Source organism: Canis aureus, chromosome 16 (genome assembly GCF_053574225.1).
Source record: "Canis aureus isolate CA01 chromosome 16, VMU_Caureus_v.1.0, whole genome shotgun sequence".
Lineage (NCBI taxonomy): Eukaryota > Metazoa > Chordata > Mammalia > Carnivora > Canidae > Canis > Canis aureus.
In genome coordinates this window covers 50,543,556-50,551,599 of record NC_135626.1, presented here as the reverse complement: position 1 = coordinate 50,551,599, position 8,044 = coordinate 50,543,556, and positions in this window count along the sequence as shown.

The window sequence follows — 8,044 nt, the reverse complement described above, 5'->3', positions numbered from 1 at the left end:
AGCAAGCTGGGAGAGGAAATGGGTAAGGCAGTCACTAGAGCTAAGGTGACTATGACATGGGGTCTGCTGACATCACAGGCAAATTTCAGAGAGATGATAATAACGAGCATTACCAACTTAGTGAACACCTACTCTGGGCCAGGCGCCATGCTAAGCATTTCACGTCACATTTTCTCATAGCAGCCAGGAAATGAGAGTTGACATCCCCATTTAAGGTTTTTAAAACATGACATAGAAACAATACCAACAACAAACTTGATTCTTACTTCTTTTAGTTTCCCCCACCTCCAGCAGAAGGCTGTAGCCTGGTACGATATTAATATTCCTGGAACGCCGTTTTCATCAAATTGCTTCCTCAATTAGAACTTTAAAAGCCTCCCTAAAAGCTACTGGCCATTTCCAAACCTTTCTGTGGGTTTCTAAGGCCTTCCTTTATCTGGCCCTACTGTCCTAAGACTCACAGTAGCCGGCTGCCCTCTTTCCCCTCTGTTAGCTCCCTTACTCTTCCTCCTCCTCCTCCTTTTCTGCCCCCCCCCCCCCGTGACCTCTGATCCACCTTATTCCTCCCTCCTGATGTGTGTTCTTTCTGCCCAAGTGGTTCCCCTGCTTCAAGACCCAAGTCAGGTTGCCTTCTCCCCCTGCCCCCCAGCTTTCTCCTCGGCCGGAGGTCTCTGTGCTAGTTACCGATGGCCACAGTTTAGTGTCCTTAAATAGTTGCCAAATTGGAACCTAAGATATCAGAGCTAGAGGAGAGCCTGGAGACTTCTAGTGGAGTGTAGTCACCTGGGAGCAGCACTGGGGCACAGGGCTGTCACGCGTTCGGTTGGCATCCTCTAAAACCTCTTGGTGGGGCTATAAGCGAGACCGCGCGGCGGAGGTCGCTGGCGGTGCAATGTCCGCCTGCCACCGCTAGATGGCAGGATTGCAGCGGCCTGCCCCGCCGCTCGGCCGGGCGTGGGACGGCACCGCGGGTCGCCAGAGGAAGAGGGATGCCCAGCGCGGGCTGGAAGGACCCTTCAGAAGGCACTTAGTCCCTCTCTATGCCAGCAGGAAAGCGGAGGTTTTAGTCACTTTCAAAGACTCATAACTCGTAGCGTGCTTCAGTAAGCCCACAAGGTTTTGCAACTGAGGGGTCAAGGAGAGGATACTGTTCTGGCCCCCTGCGGTCAGCTCCTAAGTCACATCTGCGCTCAGCTTCAGCCCCACAGGTTGCAAAATGAAGAGGATGATTAGCTCATTCTTAATCCCCTCTGGCTCTCTGCTACTGCTCATTTAGAGCTCGAAGAATCTCTTGCTATATTCAGCTTTTGTCCATTTGCTCTTTGTTCACCGCTAGTGTGCATAAACATTTAGAATCCTTGGTGGTAGAAAGCATTCAGTCAATGGAGTGCACGGTAGTAGGTGCTTTGGGAGATTAAACAAAAATCAAAATTACTATAGTCTCCCACTCCGTGAGTTTACACTCCACTGGAGGACAAACGATCTACATGCGAAAAAGGTAAACCACATCAAAAAAAAAGTTGGGGGGCACTTGGGTGGCTCAGTGGATGAGCGTCCACTTTTGGTTCAGGTAGTGATCCTGGGGTTCTGAGATCGAGTCCTGCCTCAGGCTCCCTGCATGGAGCCTGCTTCTCCCTCTGCCTATGTCTCTGCCTCTCTCTCTTTCTCTCTCTGTGACTATCATAAATAAATAAAAATTAAAAAAAAAAATTGCCAGCACAAAGGACTGTGCCTTTTTTGTTCTTCTTGCTCAGAACATAAACAGCATATTTTCATTAATCCTAACATTAAAAAATTTCACTTCCTTTCAGACTTATGCCTTCTTGGCCTTTGTCTCACAGCCCCATGCCACAACTTTGCATTGTTTCCAATCAGCCCTCTGCTCCTTCTACTTTATGGATAAGAACCCCACAGAGAACTTGCTTTCCTCAGCTCTCTCAGCCTCTTTGGAGCCCCTTCCCCCTGTTTCCTTAGTTGTTTGCAATTTGCTGTTGAACACCATCCCTTCCTCTGGCAATAGGAACAGAGATTCTGATCCATAAAGACTCCTGTGGGCACATTCATGCTCTTTTTTCCCAGAAGAAGATTTGTACTTTTCATCATATTGTCAAAGGGGTCAGAGACCCAAAAAAGGTTAAGAACCGCTGTTTCAGAGCCTTTGTGGGATTCTGTTTATCTTTCTCCTGAATGTTTTGACACTGCATCTGGTGTGGCCACAGTTCCTTCCGGGCTTCCATGACCTCTAAGATAGCTCATCCTCTTTTTTCTTAGGACTCTCTTCACTTCTGCCTCTCTCCCAGACATCCCTGAGTCACACTTAGGTTTAGAGAGGCAATACCATCTATTCTTCCTCTGCAACCCCAGTGAGCTGAATAAATGTTCCTGCCAAGTGAGAACTGCATAGGCATGCCACCCACCCCACCACCTAGCTGGAGCTCATTGAATTTCTGCAGTCATTTCTCCCTTCCTTTATCACAGGGTCCATTGTCAAATGGAGATGAATCCAAGCTCATAAATTTTTGGTCATCCCCAAGAGAGTGTGTGCATTTTCTACAAAAACTTAGTCATTTTGCATTTATGTAAATCTTCCCTGGTGCATCTGGCAACCAAGGGTAACAGTCTGTGTAGGGACAGGGAGTTGGGGGTGTCGTGTCTCAGTTTTCTCTGTGGCACAGGAGACTCTGGTCCCAGCCCATGAGGACTGCAACAATGCATCTGGCTGTGCTGCTTTCAGGGCTCCCTCAGCCTCCCAGCACAATGACCACCTGGGCCCTCCCCCTTCTCCCATTCCTTCTCCACCCATGCTCAGCTCTTCACTCAGCTCTTCTCTACCCAACATGTTGTGGAGAAGCCAGGGTCAAACATCCAGTGTTAAAAGCGTGGTTACCAGTTGGAATGTGAAGAGTTTCACAAACATTTGCTTAAAGCATTTTATTGCTGGTACTGCAACTTTCCATTTGACTTAGAATTTTGTTTTCGCTTTAGTTTGCCAGGGCCTCGTTTCTTATAATGGCAGCTGGCATTTGGCCAGGCCTTTAGGGTTTCTGAAATGGAAGAGAAACTGGTCCTTGCCCTTGAGGAATATCAAGCCTGATAGGTAAGCTAAGACGTCTGTTGTGCACAAATACAAAAATATCAAGCAGAAGACAAAGGCTTATAAGATAGATACTAGCAAGGAAGTGAGGGAATTGTTTTTTTTTTTTTTTGCTTTAATTTAATTTAATTTTTAAAAAATTTTATTTAAATTCAATTAATTACCATATAATGTATTATAGATTTCAGAGGTAGAGGTCAGTTATTCATCAGTCTTATACTCAGTGCTTATATTCAGTCTTATATCATGTGCCCTCCTTAATTTCCATCACCCAGTTACCCCATCCCCACACCTCCCTCCCCTCCAGCAACCCTCAGTTTGTTTCCTATGATTAAGAGTCTCCTATGGTTTGTCTATCTGATTTTGTCTTGTTTTATATTTTCCTCTCATCCTCTATGATCCTTTGTTTTGTTTCTTAAATTCCACATGAGTGAGATCATATGATAACTGTCTTTCCCTGGCTTATTTCACTTAGCACAATACCATCTAGTTCCATCATTACAAATGGCAAGATTTCATATTTTTGATGGCTGACTAGTATTCCATTGTGCATGTATACATATATACACGGTATACATATATACCATACCTTCTTTATCCATTCATCTGCTGTTGGACATCTGGGCTCTTTCCATAGTTTGGCTATTGTCAACACTGCAGCTATGAACATTGGGGTGCAGGTGCCCTTTTGGATCACATCATTTGTATCTTTGAGGGTAAATACCCAGTAGTGTCATTGCTAGGTCTTAGGATAGCTCTATTTTCAACTTCTTGACCTCCATACTGTTTTCCAGAGTGGCTGCACCAGCTTGAATTCCCATCAGTATTGTAAGAGGGTTCTCCTTCTCTGCATCCTCATCAATATCTGTTGTTTCCTGACTTATTAATTATTGGTGTGAGGTGGTATCTCATCGTGGTTTTGATTTATATTTCCCTGATGCCGAGGGATGTTGAACATTTTTTTGTGTGTCTGTAGGCCATTTGTATGTCTTCTTTGGAGAAATGTCTGTCCGTGTAGAAGTGAGGGAACTTGAAAGGGAGAAGCAGGCTGATTTCTACCTAAGAGGTCAGAGAAGTCTCTTTGGAGGAGGAGGAGCTGTCATGGAAACCGTAGCGGCTGGGGGTGATTTTGATCTACACTCACAGCAGTGGTAGAGCAGTGGTTAGAATACTGTTTCAGGGTCACAGTGGGTCTACGCTCTGGAGCTGTGTGGCCTCTGGCAAGTTTCTCAACCTCTCTGAGCCTCAATTTCTCAATCTACAAAATGGAGATAATAGTAGTATTGATAATAGTATTACTGTTTGATTATTAGGAGATGAATTAATGAATACATGTAAAGCTTTTAAAACAGTGTCTATCACATAGTAAGGACTCAATAACTATTAGCTTTGTAGGGGAGAAGGATAATCTCAGCAGAAGGAAGAGCTCTAGCAAAAGAAGGAAAATGAAAGAACTTTAAAAAAATTTTAATTCCAGTATAGTTAATATACGGTGTTATATTAGTTTCAGATGTACAATAGAGTGATGCAACACTTCCATACATCAACCAGTGTTCATCACAGCAAATTCACTCAAGAACTCTTATTCTTTTGGGAAACCATCAAATAATAGAAATTCCTGACAAACAAATGGAGAGAGAAATACTGTTTATTGTAAAAGCAACTGCCTTTACTACATATCCTAATGCTCTTCTGTGCTTCACATATAATGTTCATTTACTCTTTCTAGCACTCTTCCTGGGACAGTTGTGATTATTCTCACTCTATAAACAAGGAAACTGAGGCTGGCAGAGACTAAGTCTCATGAGGGCACTTAGTGAGCAAACAGAAGCTTCAGGAATCAGACCCATATCCACTTGCTGCCTAAGTCTGGGTTGAGTTTCCAGCTATAGCACCCTTGCCTTCCTTGGATGCCTCCGCCCCCACTCCTGAGTCTCACACCCCATGGCATATATACAAACCTGCCAGCGGGTTAAAACAAACAAACCAGCATGCAACAAAATCCAACATACCAAGGTGATTTGTAGTAAAGAAGGGACCAGAGACCCATACCAGGGAGCAGACCTTGGGGGGAGTGGGGTATGTTACTGGAGGGTCCAACTGGGAAAGTGGAATGAGGAGATGCCTTCCTGGTGACCCTGTCCTTCTGGTCCTTTCTTTGTGGCATCTGGGGCATCTGCTTGAGATGAGTCTTGAGGGTTACTGGGGGAGATATGGAACACAAGGAGAGTATTCCAGGGTTGGTGGGGTGCGGAGAGGCAGTGAGTCACTTGTGTGATAAGATTTGCTGCTTCAGTGGATAGGTTACTAAATGTCTTTTTCCTGAACATTTGGACTTGGACTTTTTGGGAGTGGTCTTAATACATAATCACTGTGACATTTTTAAAAAAGATTTTATTTATTTATTCATGACAGACGGGGGCGGGGGGGGGCGGCAGAGATACAGGCAGGGGGAGAAGCAGGCTCCAGGCAGGGAGTTCTACGTGGGACTCCATCCCGGTTCCCCAGGATCACACCTCAGGCTGAAGGTGGCACTAAACCTCTGGGCCACCGTGGCTGCCCATCACTCTGACATTTTTAAATTACTTTTTATCCTATCTTAATAAAAAATACAATTAAAAATTGCACAGTTAAATTAAGACTGGAACTTATGTCTTATAACCCATGTAGCTTATTTCATGTACCTTTGGCAATTTTATTGTGTGCACCTCTTCCATTTTCTGCCATGCTACAATTAGTTTTTGAGAGACTTTGAGAATTCTGTCCCCTTGCCTCAAAGGGCACCCATGGTCCCCTACCAGAGTGTCCCAAATGTCTATCAATTACCTTTTTGGGGGCAGGCATTGAAGGCTCCTGGGTATGGCTTGTTAATTGAATATTTGGGCTCCAAAAGTCAGAATGGCAGCTCTTGGAGCTGAGGACTATGGTTTGTCAGTGAGTAACCTTAGGCAAGTGACTGTCCCTTTCCATACCTCAGTATCCTCATCTGAAAAATGAGGATTAGAAAAGATACTTATCTCATAAAGGGGTTCTGTGAGGAGTTTACAAGGTCATATGTATGAAGCACTTAACATAATGGCTGTCACATAATAGGCCCTCAATGGGTGTTAGCTATGAGGTTGTCACCACTCTGTCATCTTCACTTATCCAATGGATTACCCAGTAAGAACTCTGAGGCAATAGGAAACACATTTCATTTTGTGATCTGGGCAAAGGAAAGCTCCAGAAAAACAGGGCATTCATTCAGTAGGATGGTCCCAGGTGAAGGTTTTACCACATACAAAATCCTCGGCACATTTAGAGGATGGGGCTGGGATCCCTGGGTGGTGCAGCGGTTTAGTGCCTGCCTTTGGCCTGGGGTGCGATCCTGGAGACCCGGGATCGAATCCCACTTTGGGCTCCCGGTGCATGGAGCCTGCTTCTCCCTCTGCCTCTCTCTCTCTCTCTGTGACTATCATAAATAAATAAAAATTTTTAAAAAATTAAAAAAAAAAAAAAGAGGATGGGGCTGAGGGTGCAAATTCCCAGGGAAGGACCAATGAAACAGGATCAGGAGGACAGGTGATGGCAGTTGGGAGAAACTAGCTAGGGATGGGGAGATTCAGCCAGTGGAGTGCTCACAGGTGTGAGCCCCTGAGGGAGGAAAATGTGGCGAGGAGGGTGAGGGGAAAGGGGGTCATAGAGGTCTTGGAGCTCTCCTGCCAGGGGTCCTTGTGTGAGTGAAGGAGGAATGGGCTCTCCTCTTCTACACCTTCCTTAGACCTCCTGGCTTCCAGGACAGGGCTGAGGACTGCAGGTCTTCCTGGACTGGAAACAGCCAGAGCCACAGGGAAGTGAGCCATACTGCTGATCACACTCCCAGCTCACAGTCATCCCACTCTTTGTCATCCTTTCAGGGAAAGGCTGAATCCCAGGGGCCCTCTGGCCCAGACCTTGGTCTAGTGCCCAGGTTTTTCCTGTGTGGCTGCCATATCTCAGAAGTCAGCTGGGCATGGCTGAGAACTTCTTATGATAGTCAAGACAGGAAGTGGTCAGGATCTGGAAATAGAGCAGCCTAAGGGGGTGGGAGGGTAGGGAAAAGGCTTTTTTTTTTTTTTTTTCAGGGGAGGTGGGAGTCGGGGTGGGGGGAAAGGCCTTGTGTGCCTTCTTGGACCATAATTCCCTTGCATAGACTTCCTGAATGTGATCTGAACTGCAGGGACCCTATGGATAACTTTATCTTTGTGGACTTCCTAATTTTATTTCAGAAATGGGCAATGTGAGAATGATTTATTCCAATAGGAGTCTCTCCTGTTAACATATCAATGCCCACTTGAAACATTTGGGGGTGACTGCCTTCCTATACCCACACTTCTAGTAAGGGAGACAATGGGTTGTAGAATAAGATCAACCTGTTTTTCCTTCTAGCTTTCCCACTCACTACCTGGGTGCTCTTCAGCTAATTCCTCCATCTCTCTGAGCCTCCCTTTTTTTCACTGGTAAAATCAGGTTTTCCATGCCTATCTCGTGCTGACTAAAGTATGAAAAATTCTTAGCACAATATTTTGCATAGAATAACCACAAAATAAATGACAGCTAAAATAATAACAATAATAATACCTGCTTCTTTATCTAAGTCTTAGTTTCTGCCTCTGATAAAGGAGTTATTATGAGGATTAAGGAAGATGATCCATATTTGTAAAGAAGGAGGTATATAGAAGGGAAGGGTATATATGTTATATACCACACATTGTATATATATTGCAAAGGTCCACCGTGGATGGAAACATGGTAGGGGACCTACCCCAGGAGCTGTCAGGGGATGGTTAGTTTGACCAGCAAGGGCCCCTCCCAAACCCTATAATGTCCTCTCATCTCACTTCGGCCAGCATTGCTCAGGGGTCTAGTGATAGGCAGCAATAAAGGAGCCATGGGTATCTTGACTTGTAGGCAGAATCTGGGGATTGACTG